We start from the raw sequence: 13,898 nt of genomic DNA, 5'->3' as shown, positions 1-13,898 counted from the left end.
CCTTAACTAAAATGGAAGACGCAGTTTACCGTTTGCTGCTTTCCAAAGCTCAGGGTCCTGATTGTCTATCCGGTGAATTTTAGAAAACAAAATCTGCTCTCTGCCCTCCCCTACTCCAAATTTTCGAGACTACCCTACTGAAAAACTAAAAGTTCTACGTGGCAATAACCTCATAAATCTCATCGAATCATAGACTCTCATACGGTCCACATCGTTATCATAAAATATCGTACATAATTTATGATAATATACAAGAAGCTATGAGACCTTATGCAATTATTTGCGACTTGTAAGTGATTTCTTATGAGAATTGAGTGAGATAGTGTGGGAAAATGTGGTTATTGTCTCATAAAATTTTTTTAGTAAGGCAGTAATCACCCAAACTTTAAAGATGCTATTTTTAATACAAGGATAGGCCACAGTACACATCAAACGGGATCACACCTGCTGGCGAAGTCGGGTGATTCGTGCTTGTGTAGGATCAAAGTTGACAACAGGCTTGTTTTTGATCCTTCTAGCCCTGCCCGCGTAGCGTAATGTGCTGAGGGTCTCCTCCAGGTTGCTGTCTGCCGGGCTGATGCAGGCAATCATCACAGTGTGGCTGTTGCCCCCCAAGGAATCTAGAGAAATAAAAATGAACGCGGAAGAGGAAACTCAGTGCTAGGAAGTGACGGATCTGTAACGTAGTTACAATAAACCACGTATAATGCTACCTCTAAACGATAGGTTGCCTAGGCCACGAACATACAAGGGACATCCAGAACAACGTTTTTAAATTACGTTTTAGTAAATATTGGTCCCCCAAGTCTTTCTGGCTATATTGGCAATAGTTCAGTGGCAAAAATATAGCTGTCGCTCTGAAAGCTAAACCTAGACATATCCCATAAAAAGCGTCCTTGGAAAACAAAGAACAGACCGCCGCCGTCTAGAACTGAATTTCAGCGCACCATGACCTCGCTTATTCGTTTCTGAATTGTTTAATGACGCATGCAATTTGCTCGTAAAATTGGCTGGCAGTATAGTTTCACCGATAATACCTTTCTTGTCTTCTAGCTTTAGAAATCTGCGAATTTGGCAAAGCTCGCCTTAATGTGACTAGAATTTGGAATTCTTTCGACGCAGACCAATACTTACTCAGCGTCCTTTTAATCACTGTAGAGCCTCCCCACTTTGTAGTCGCCTTAATTTAGTTAAACCCTCGTGGCAATTAAATGCTTCTTATCAGAAATGGTTCCCATTTTTGAGCCAGCTAGGATTTACTTATACCTCCAAACTTAAAATATGCAAAATGAAGGGGCATAAACAATAAAATATGTTTTATCAGCCATAGTCTTAAACTGACAGAACCTTGTCAGAGGGTCAGAAAACTTTCTGCATATTTCGAACAGTCCCTAATACATCGAGGGAAACATACGTGGTGATCCCATAAAAATGTTACTTGTCCCGTATCAGCCGAAATTTACTGTTGTTTACTGTTGTTGTTAATTTACTTTGTACTCAGAGACTCAGACGGCACTAGCAAAATGTCTTATCACTGTGTTCTCACCATGGCACGGGTGATGCTGCACAGTTTTCCTCCTGAGTGTAGTGTCACACACATTAGAGCATAGTTGATGTGTATACCATGTTTAAGCAACAGCGCAAAAAGACAGAGACGAGTGGAAGGAGGTACACAACGACGGCTGAGGTGCACGAAGCAGTTGTGTACATCCTTCGACTCGTCTCTTTCCTTTTGCACTGTTACTTAAACATGGATGATCACCAACTAGCCCAAACCTCCGTTCTTCTACAGCTGATGTGTAACCGCTCCCACATTGGTCGCATGCTCAGACTCGCATGATTTTACCATTGCTGTTCGACGTCTGAAAATTTCTAACACCTGCTTCAACCCTTTCAGAATATAGTGTATCATCTTTCTCCGTATACTCAGTCACTGGCAAAGCCGTTCCCTGTTACCCTGGTACTTTCGTAATATGCACCTTCTAAAAATGCAATTTCACAAACGCCAAGAGTAGATCGGTGAGCTTTCACCACGGCGCAGCTTTTAGACACACACACAGACAGGCAGCTGTCAGTTGTAAAAAGAGCACATGGTGGGCGCATGGTAAATCCCGCCTAATCTGGAGCAGAACAGTGCAGTTTGGATTGGCGAGTCTCTCATGGACAACACTACCAAGCTGACGTCTCGCACAAGTCAACTGCTATGCCTTGCAACTGCAACGCGCACTAATTTAGTATAGGTACTGCCACTTCACTCACGGCGAAGTGTGAACAATTATAGACCTGTAGTATAGTAAATTATTAATTGCGGAGCTAAGAGAAAATAGGTTAGTGTCCCGTAACTAATCATCCGAGTTGCATCATCCACAATCCCGCTATAGTAAACTGGAGTAAAGAAAAGTGAAACTGGGCTCTTATTTTTTATTGCATAAGCGACTCTACATCTTTTCACTTATACTAAAGCCGTTTGTATTTAGACATGATTATAGTAAAAGGGCACCAAAACATAAATACCTCGGGAGATAGGACACCAGGCCTCCAGGGGAGCCCCAAATAACAAAATTTTATTCACCAATATCACGTCAATGTCGTAGGATAAACTTCTGTCTTCCATATTTCCCATTTATGTGTAGCCCTGTCTGTACAGTGAATATGTTGCTCTCGTCATTCTTACTCTGATTTAGCAATATGCACACATAAAAATCACTAACAAATCAAATACGCTAAGATTATGGTGCGGTACAATATAGTCGTAAGCAGCAGAGGTGCAGAGTGAATGTTTCTTAATATCATATGTGTGTGAATTAACGCCGTTCGAGGAAAATAAAAAGGTTGGGCATTACTATTAGGACACCCTTACTAAACACTGACTAACAATACCTCAATCTCACAACACGTAATTCTCGAAATACTTTTGAAATTTTTAGATCAAAAGTCATTCTAAATTACAAAAACAAAGCTCTATGAGAAAACCTGACACCGAAAATATTAAATTCTGGGCAGTTCAATAAGGTTGCAGCGCAGCTGTTTGCTGCAGAATCGAGAGCTTCTCAATACCTGGGCCAAACTACAGCTATAACAAGAAGCAAGGACACAGCGAAAGGAAATAACATCTGTAGTCGCTAGTATAAGTCAAGATTATGTGAAATGAAAGACCTGAACTGGGATAAAAGTATCTGTTCGCAGTCAGTGCACTTTACTTAACGATGTTTAAGTGGACTGAGAAAAACGTGAAAAATAAAATTTTTTGTGAACCTCGTTAAGGCACCCACGTTTGTCCTGCAGAGTTTTGTAGATAGAGCCATGACAGACAAAGGAAGTCGAAAATGTAGTCGTTAAATGCAATCCGCATTAATAACTCGAAGTATTGGTCAAAGCTGCGCTCTCTAAAACATGAGATGGTGGTGAAGAAAGCAATTATTGTGCGCTGTGCACAGTAAAGTACACAGTATGTGCCACATTCCAATGCGCAACCGTGCAACCCAGGCATGATCCCAGCCAAGAAATGTTTGTACGTATCCTGAAGCAGCCTCGTCAGTTTAGAGTCTCGGCATGGTACGTGGGGGTCGCCATCGCATAGAGCGCTGATGACATTGCCAAGTGACGAGAGGCCTCTGTTGATTTTGATTCCTCTGAACAAATTAGGAGTACACACTCATCCATCTTTTGACACTGATAATGAAATGCCAGCTAAGGGCCAACCAAACAGCTAAACCCTAGAACACGATATGATTTGATATCAAGCGCTGTATCTTTGCAAATGAAGCACTAAATTACAACCGTGTGCTGTGATCGCAATGGATAATTTACTATTACGCGTAATTCGCTTATCACAAAAGCCATGTAGGACACTGGTTAAGACGTCCTGAGTCACTTGCGTGAGCAATGAAGCAAAGTATTGAACCTCGTAGAGAAATATTCAACCCTACATGTATTGTTTGAAATCTGGCTTTCAAACCAAATTATCGAAACGTCGACTATAAAAGCTGCATGGAGAACATGGCGGACTACAAGCTGCACAAAAACTGTACATTCTCGACCAAAAAATTCGAAATCACTGGATATGTTACGGAGCGTAACAGTAGCGCACCCTCATTTGAACTATTCTGCAGCAGTTTGACAACTGTGCCTTTTTACCTTCCAGCTGCTCGCCCTTTCCTAGCATTAGAGCCATCCATCAACAACTAGCAGCTTAAACAATGAAAAATTGGCAACAAACCTTCCTTGAGCCTTTCGCCAACTGCCTTAGTTTTTCCAGCTTGTTCAGATCCAGCGAGATACACTATATGGAACTTGGCTAGCCTTGCGGAGCCACCATCTCCTTTGTCTCACTGCTCTACAATCATGGTGAAGATTTCGGGAGACCGAGATGACCGCAAGTTTATGTTGGTCGAACCTGTGCTTCGAGATGCAGAGGCATTCTCGAGGAGCTGGATTGTCTCTTCGGGAGTGGTCACACTTACTTCCGTCAGGTTGGTCTCCTGTTCATACAAGTTGAAACAAAAGCACAGACGGTGTATCAGCAAGCGTTCGCGCTCAACGTGAAAGCTGAAAATGTGATCAAAAGAAAGAGCGAACATTTCTAGTACCACCTTTTTTTCATCTGAGAATAAGCATGCAAGGAACATTGCACTGTTCAAAAATACCAAGGATAGAGATTTCTCCATAAGTTCAAGGCGCGAAACCAAACACGGGCACAAGAAAGGCAACGGGAAGGAGCGCTTCTTCCCGTTGCATTTCTTGTGTCCATGTGCGTTTTTGCGCCTTGAACATGAACTCTCACCAACTAGCCCGACAAAACGTTATTTCAAGGTAGATATTTGTTCACAGCCCTTTTATAAGTTTAGAAGAAGGAAGAGAATACATTTATTGTGAGGCTGAAATAATTTGTGAAAGGAAAGTGGGGATGGCCATGGCGCTGGGTGTCAGACCCCATTCCAAGACGCCATTGGCCGCTGCCACTGCTCGAGCTCTCTGGATCGAGGCCCGCTCCTCCAGGTCCGAGCTGGACAGGACCGCCTTCCAACCCTCCCTATTTGAATGTTATAACTGCTATATTTGTGTTTTGGTGGCAAGCCTAGACCATGTGGGATAGGTCAGCATACTGCCCGCAGAATTTGCACCTACCCGTGAATGCCGGATCCACGTACGTACTTTAGTATGGCGACAGTTATAAAACACCCGGTTTGAAGTCGTCTAAGGTGGTGTTCCTTATATCTGTCGAGACCCTTGGCGGTTCACGGGAGCTCCCCCCTGCAGAGGCGGAAATGAGTTTCCGTCTTCGCATAACTTATGAGCGGGATTGTTATAGTTGCTGCGGTGGAACCGGATTATTTTAGCGGAACCACGGGTAGGAAAGCTCGGGAATCGAGTGAGCGGTCTCGTTCCCCTCCACCATCTGGCGACCGTACACCCACATTATCTGTTTTTTTTTTTTTACAAGTAGCTGAATCTGAATTGCTCGTATGTGCCAATAATATTCTGCAGGTGAGTGGCGCTATCATACCCCGCACGTAATTTCGGCAAACCTGTTGCGAGTCCGACATTATATATGCTGCGTCGGAGTGGGTGGAGGCCAGTGCAATCGCCACTTCCTCCAACATCAGCGCGTCACTAGTTTTTACCGAGAACACGTTCACCTGTCTTTCTTCGTGCACAACAGTGATGGTGCAGATGCCGTCCTCGCGGGGGACCCGCTGCATCCGCGTAATATATGTGCCTCTCTTACTGCCATAGTTATTTAGCATAAATGTTGCTCTGCAGGCTTGAAGCTTCCCCTTATTATGCTCCCGATTCATGTTTTTAGAGAGCGGCTTAACCGTCCAAATATTTTCCACATATCCCAGATGTCCACTCTGTTTTCGATGATGGGGAGATGATGGGGAGAAGCCCGACAATTAGGTCTCAGAGGTTTTGCCCGCCGATGCTGCTCACGGACAGCTTAGAAATGTGCTTTGTTCTGCGGGCCTCAATCTACTCCCGTATACTATTATGGATCCCGATTTGGAGCAGGCACTCCGCATAGGCTCTAGCCGTGAGTCCTAGCGCCTTTTTAACCGCCGCCCGAATCACCGCGTCAAGGGTTCCACGGTCGCTCTTCCTCAGCTTGAGATAGGGCGCCACGTACTCCCCACGAGTGACGCCGTACGCCGAAACCAGGCAAACGGTTTCTTGTTCAAGACGCACACCGTTCTTGCCGGAGATCCTGCCAATCATCCTACTAATTTCTCCGCAGGTGGACTTTAATTTTTCAGGGTCTTGTAAGTGTTACCCAGGTTATCAATTTGCAATCCCAATACCCGAAGTATGTCCATTTCTGGTATCGGATTGCCGTTAACGTAAATGTCTATGTTTTGTCCTAGATCTTTAGGTTTTGCAATGTGCAAGAGTTCTGATTTATTCGGAGCGCACTCCTCTGGGAAGGCTCCCACCATCTGCCCTAAGTTACCCATGGAACGACCAGATGGTAATGTCGTACGCGTAGATGGCGTGGCGTACGCCATTCACTGGCGTTGAGCCTCTCTGGGAGCGCTATGAGGGCAACGTTAAAGAGCAGCGGAAAAGAAAAGCTCCTTGAGGCGTTCCCCGTGTTCCCATATCAATTGGCCCGAATTTTTATTGCCTCAGCAATACTACGCCAGGTTTCAGCCCGTAGCGTAAACCTGGCCGGTAGCCACGTTTGACCTTTACAGCGACCGTAGATGGGGCCCCTCTTCAAGCCGTCGGGTAAACCCAGTCGGTAGCCCCGCCGCGCCGCGGAAGCAGAAGAAGAAGAAAGAAGAAGGAAGAAGAATAAGAACAGAAAGAGAAGCTACGTAGGCTTTGCTTACGCAACCTACGGGATTGAACTAAAGCTAAACATCAGAAATGTTTTTATTGCCCAATCTGATATAAGATTTCTGATTTTCTCAGTTTTTATGTAGCTAAAATATTTCTCGCCGCAATTGTTGCCGTTTGAAATTTTCACTTTTACAATAATTAACGTTTTCAAAGACCATCATCAGGTCCAGGGTCAAAATCGCCCTGTCTCTGAACTCCCTAAAAGGGGATCAATAACTTTCCTATTGATTTGGTGCAGTACATCCTGCGCTGATAAATGTATCCGGAAGCCGAACATGGAGGGCGGCAGCAGCCCATGCTGTTCCAAATAGTCGGACAGCCTTTGCCTTACTGCCACCTCCATGAGCTTACCGGTGCAGGACGTGAGAGTGATTGGTCTTAAATTTTCTTTTTTATCTTTATGCCCGGCTTTGAGATGAACATTACTATAGATGTTTTCCAGTCATTTGGTAACATTCCCTGGTCCCAGCAATCATTACTGGCCGTAAAATCTTCCAGGATTAGGTCGTTGGGTTTGGCCAGAAGGCAGACCGTTATCAGGTCGTCTTCCGGTGTCGTTCCTCGCCTCATAGTCAATATTGCGGTTTTTATTTCTACAACGGGGAATTCTACATCCTAATTATGGTGTTTTTTCTCTAGTGTATGTTCTAAATTCCTCATCTTCTTCTACGGTCGTACATGAATATGTTTATTTTAGTTTGCCGGCGAGCTGTCATCCGTGCCTTTGAAGTCATTGAGTACCCTCCTCAAGTTACTGCCTAGTTTGCCTTTGGATTTATTAGGTTCAATGAAGCACCTCCCTACCCTACTGAAATAACTGTATGGGGCAATAACCTCACATTTCCTTACACAATCTCATTCAGTTCACATAAGAAATCACATATAAGTCGCATATAATTGCATCAGGTCTCATAGCTTCTTCTACATTATCATAAATTATGTAGGATATTTTATGATAATTATGTGAACCGTATGAGAGTCGATGCGATTACATGAGATTTTATGAGGTTATTGCCACGTAGAATTTTTGGTTTTTCAGTAAGGTACTGAAAACATGTGAGGCAATATCCTCACATTTTCTCACACGATCTTACTTAATTCGCATAAGCAATCACATACAAGTCGCATATAATTGCTTAACATCTCATAGTCTCTTGTATATTATTCTAAATTATGCGAAATATTTCATGATAATGATGTCCACCGTATGAGAGTCTATGCGATTAGGCGAGATTGTGTGAAATTATTGCCTCTTAGAACTTTTGGTTTTTCAGTAGGGCTGAGAAGGCTCCATGTACTTTTCCTGCTGAGGGTGCCTCAGATGGAATCGCATCTGGATATCCAGATGGTTTTTGCTTGAGATCACGCTTATGCTTCTGCCCGTTTGGTTAGCTGGGAAATTATAATTTTAAGCTTACAGTTCTGTATTAAGGTTTAAGAGCGCAGCACAATGCAAAAGCACTACATCATTGCTAATGCGGGTACCCCAAAATAGGAGCAGCCTATTATAATCACGTAACTATATAATCATAGCCGACGTACTTCGAGCTGCACGCTCCTAATCATGCTGTTAGCCCAAAACAATTTAATGCACTAGTGAAGTCTTACCCTTATCGTGCCAGCGTGATCCTCCCGTATCGTCAATGGTTCTCGGAATGAACTTTTGGAGAATAAATCAAAAATATTTTCCTTGCATATCTGCGAGAAATTAGAAATGACATTAAATCCATGACAAGCCAGTTGTACAACTACAAACCTGATGCCTCCTACATTTAGGTTCAGTTTGTATCTCAAAGGCGTGAAAGAAAATTTAGTTGCACTCGAATATTCGCCTGCTTATTCAAGGAATTTGCAGTAAAATAAAGAAAAAACCCTTGATGTAGGTATAACATACAGGGTTACTTCAAGAGAAATAGGCATATACACACAGAGCAGAGCATAGACAAGTTAAAGCTTGAAGGTTCAAGACTTCAAGCAAATGATTCATCAGCCAGAAGTTGATGACCGTTCTTGGTTTGCCCACAAAGTCTACTAGGATCGCGCTCGAATCGAAACAGAGCTGGATCTTTTTGCCACTCAGATTGCTAAAATAAAATAAACGCCGCTTATTCCGCCTATGTGGTGGTTGTGTAAAAGGTTAAAATCAATAATTCCTTCAGAAGCAGCATTCATGTCTTTTGACGACAAGCGCAATGGCGCAATCTCGTTGTGCGATGCTTAGGAAATGGTCGAATTGTGCAACACATTAGGGAACAAAGCTTCTCTATTTATAGGGGAGCTCGTCCAAGAAGCACCACTTGGGAATGAAGTCTTCATCGCAACAAATATATCGGTGGCGTTTCACTCATGACCTGATTATCGACAGTCATATATACACACAGCAGAATAGCTCACACAGCTTGGCTCTTTAAACTTTATTGGCCATATTTAGTACATTTTCGCGAATTACACGTCTCGTATTTGCTGTCTTGCATACAATGCACTCACCTCGAGGAAAGTAGCTCGCACAAGGAATATTTCCTCTGTGCTTGTCGTGATATGCTTGAAAATATTGTCAACAATCCTGGCGATAATGCCCGCATCGTCACAGCCGGTGTCATTGGACGACGAGCGCGTTCCCATAGTGAACGTTCTTCCAGAGCCCGTTTGGCCATAGGCGAGAACGGTGCCGTTGTAGCCTTGAACATAAAAGATACATTCTTGGTTTCAAACATAATCGCTGACGTGAACTCATTGAAAATGTAACATTGGATCTAGCAAGTGTAAGCGGACGGGGGCCTCATAGAAAATTAGCAAAACGCACAAACTACACCTTCAACTAGGAGATGCAAAGGGGGCGCCTCATTTCCTGACAAATTTGGGTATGACGACAATAAGGACACGAAGTTAAAAAATCTATAACGTGAATCTGCTCAAAATCAAAGGCCGAGACAGCCACTGCCTTAGCTTAGGCGTGCATGCGACGTGTGATGGATGTGCACGGTCTGGATGCGATGTAGAGGGCTTGGAAACAATGGCAGCAGTAAGGCTTTCTCTTTTCTTTGACAGCACTCCTGATGCAAAAATGATTACAGAAAGCGCACTCTTCAAAGAAAGCCCCAAAAAGAATAGAAAATCACTTTTGCCTAGGCCCTCTTGGTTTTCAATGCCATACGTCTTCTCTCGTGCACACACCTCGATCACTGCGATTTCAGCTTACAGACGCCTAAGAGAAATGTGCAACACGTACTAAACTGTTCAGTTTTGGTGCACAATATGATGCATATTGTTGCTACTTGAGAAGTGCATTACAGTGCCAGTGTTTTTGCTGTCTCTAGTTTGAACTCTTGCTGCATGATGCACTTACGGTAGTTCACCAACTATAGGCAAATGAAACAGTTATGTGGGCAGAGGAAAAAAGGTATTCAATCCTTTATGACTTTTTTGTGCCTGCTGTAATTTCATTTATGGCATGAGAGAAATCGAACATTTTTGATGGAAACGCTTAACCACACGCACTCTTCAAATTTGCTGGGCTGGCTCAATACCTCGCTACGTGTGACTTTCAAACCAGCCCCAGGACAAGCTTTGCACGCCTTCTCGGTAGCCGGTTTCTTCTCATGCTAAGTTGCCAGACTTTCGAGCTACGCTTCGGATGTCGCCGCCTTCATACGTTTTGACAAGCTTGGACTAAATACGTTAATTAGGCCTCCATTCTAAGCAAAGCCTAAATCACCCGTTACATACTTCGCTAAACCTAACCATACGTACAAAATACGGGAATTAAAATTTAATTCAATGAACGCTAGATCATATATTTATATCCATTTATGCTCTGAGCCAAGCTAAATCACCACTAAATGCTTTAGCTGCGGCGCAGAACGTCCCCTGAATGAACGAATCTGGCTCCAAGATCACACCAGGGGCCCTCCTTTCGGCATGGATTGAGAGAAAATGTAACTACATAATTTATAGGCTTAGCTCGACATTCGATGACACTAGAGAAGCAGATAAATGACGCTGTTCAGCAGATAATATGCGGTAGCGATATAGTGCCATGGCAAGTTCTACACCGTAAAATGCACCAGAGTTATTTATAGTTAGTTATAATCCTGGCATGCAGGACATTTACTCTTCCGTTCGCCTGCCAAGTCCTGCTGAGGTACAGAATTTGACTCGTTTGGGATGTTTCAGCTATCCAAGAGCCCATTTCATCTCTCCCATCCATAGATGGGTTTATTGACATGGAAGGCAGAGAGGCTGGCCGGAATGAATAAAATCCGGCCTGCTACTCTGCCCTGAGGAAGGCGAGAAGAGAGAGGATCACGATGGGTGACGATGTGGGAGAAGGCCTATGAAAAAATTATACAGGCACCATAGTTCGCTTTACAAGCTCGAATCGAGTCTGGTGGCGCACGAAAAACGGCAGACAGCCCGCACTGCCTGGACACCCTTCCCCTTGTCCTTCCAAGCGCACAGCAGCAGCTCCTCCGACAGAGGCCTCTTATCCAAACGCTTCGAAGAAACGGAGAGAACAGTTCTTTCACGCGCATACATCAAAATATGTTCTGGGTCTGTACCGTTCTTTTAAGACAAAAACATTTCAAGGATCACGTCGAAAATCTCGCGCACGCGAGATTGGTTCGCCAGATGTGTCCGGCAGACGTCGCAATTGGCTCTAACCTCGACATAATTTATCCGGCCAGGACGCCGAAATACGTTTTGACGTCGACATAATTTCCCTATTCGGCTACTTAAGACTAGTTCCTATAAAAGCCCAGTATGGTCCATGTAAATCCTTTCAGTCTCGCGTGTCAAGCAGAGGAGTCCTAAGATGCCGATGTCACCGACCACGACACCAAAGGAAAGAGAGAAACGAAATTATAACGAGTACACAAAGACAATATACAGGTAGAAGAGAAGAGGTAGAAGAAAAGAAGGTGCAAACGCTCTCGCCATTAAGCTCTTAAGTGAAATTAAATGCAATCCTGTAATTTTTTTGTAACTGTGTTTTTGTTGTATCTGAATGTCCATTGAATTTACTGGATAAGGAGCCTCAGTGTCTGACGATCGTCTTTGACTCTCTTCACCTCTCAAAACAATAATACATGTACAGGTGCTGTTAAATTTTGTCTCCATTGAAATTCAGCGATTGTGCAGTCATTTCAAGCCACAAAATTTTGGTTACTGAGAAAGTGTTTGCTACGGCTGCAAATACATTACAATGTTTAAATAACGTAGAAAATGTTTTATTCTGCATCTGGAGGTAATGTAAACCAGTGTAATGTGCACGCATGGAATCATTTCTGTTTGCTGTGCGTGTTTCGGAGCTACTCACAAGAAGACATTATTGAAAAATTCCCACCGATTTTAATAAAGCAACTTCTTCACGCATTACTGTTGTTAAGCGCCTTTGTCAGCCGTTTCTTTACTCGTGGATTAGGAGCGCGCTGGCACACATTGGCCATCTTACGCCTTGTGTTGTTGCGCTGCTTCATCATGCTCTACACAGCACCAGAAGAACAGATAAGTGGTGCAGGAACACTGCGGTCTATCATTGCTTTTCGGAGCAAGACTGCAATGACCAGCGTTTTGTTCATTACCCTTAAATATCGTTTAGCGTGCAAAAGTTCATTTTCTAATTCATCGTGCTAGGCAACAAAATAATTCAGCCTAATTTAGCTATACTACGTTACTACCTTAATAACGTCTTCTAGAAAATCAACCACCTATACGTCACCACCATACCTAGCCACCAAGGCAAGTTAAACCAGGAATACTGGTTTAACAAGATTTGTAGGCGCTTCAAAAATGGCGCTAATCTCTTATTTCAGAAAGGTAGCGAGTTCGTCAGAACCTGACGTTATGACAAACGTAGTAACAATTTTGGCACTACAACAATGCGCCAACACCGTTGTTCTCTTTAACGGCCATGCAAGAAAGGTAAATAACGATGCTGCTACATTTTCGTGTCTCCAGAACCAAGTTTACCCGTGGGATAGAAATGAAAACTTTTAATCGTTATTTTTGTGGGCAGGCTTTATACGCTCACCTTCAAATATCCTGGGCAGCAGGCTGGAGACGGATGCCTCGTAGACCTCAGCCTGGCTCGATTCTTCACCGAAAACGTAGTCAAATTTGAACATTTTTTCACCACGTACAACTATAGTCGGTTCATTCGGCACTGTCCGTGTGCAAACTTGGCACCCTTCCAGTACTTCATTGGACACTAGTGGGCGGCAGCGCACCGCCACTTTCACGGGGATAGTTTTCTCCATTCCGGTTTTGATTGAGCAAGAGGTCTGCAGAGAAAAATGATAATGAAAGGGTAAAACTTTGTCCGAAAGCAGCTAACGAGGAAATGAAAGAGAAACTTTGGAGGTACAGCAGTAGCTTGAAACATTACTACAAAGAGGTGTGCTGCGCATCTGGCATTGCAATGAGTTGCCGCAATTCACTGCAAATTCAAAAATGAGCCGACGCATTCATTCAAGAGCCTCACAAATCCGGTACGTTTAAATGCATCAAGCTTCTCCAGCGCTTAAAAGCAGATGAATGCGGAAAAAACATCTATGCTCGATTTTAATAAACAGGAACAGAGAGAGTGGTTGAAAGCAGCAACCAGCTGACGAATCTGCCCGTGCACAACTATGGCGTCCCTTTCAAGCTTTTAAAGTGAAAGCTTTACTGGCTTAGTTCCGCGAGTTTCGCCGTGGTCGGCCAAGGCTTTAATTGCGCATGCGCCATCGCTATGGCAACCAGCTGCGTCGGCTCTCCACACCGGATCTGCACAGCGACTCCGGGCTCCGGCATAACAACGTGACTAGCCGCGGAGCTTAATATACGCAGAAGCCTGCGCGCTTGGCAGGCAGACGCACCATGGGGGTGAACGTGGAGCGCATGTGGAAGGGCAAATCCAATCTGTTTAAGTTAGGCTTTGGAGAAGGAAGGCGAAGAATCTTGGCTGGGTATCTCGGAATCAGGGACACCCAATCTTAATTAGGTCAGGGACACTTGCAGGCCAAACTCCCAGCAACAGCAACCTCGGCTTTCCTAGCGCTTTGAAGCTCTCGCGTCTC

The 13,898-nt window shown here is 43.9% G+C and overlaps 1 pseudogene; it reads right to left on the bottom strand.

Annotated features, from left to right (window-relative positions):
* Positions 1-438: 438 nt before the first annotated feature.
* LOC146184103 (chromosome-associated kinesin KIF4A-like) lies at positions 439-13,097 on the bottom strand (annotated as a pseudogene).
* Positions 13,098-13,898: the final 801 nt, after the last annotated feature.

Source organism: Amblyomma maculatum, chromosome 7, assembly GCF_055883805.1.
Source record: "Amblyomma maculatum isolate TAMU_Amacu chromosome 7, ASM5588380v1, whole genome shotgun sequence".
Lineage (NCBI taxonomy): Eukaryota > Metazoa > Arthropoda > Arachnida > Ixodida > Ixodidae > Amblyomma > Amblyomma maculatum.
This window is presented reverse-complemented; position numbering and strand designations above follow the sequence as displayed.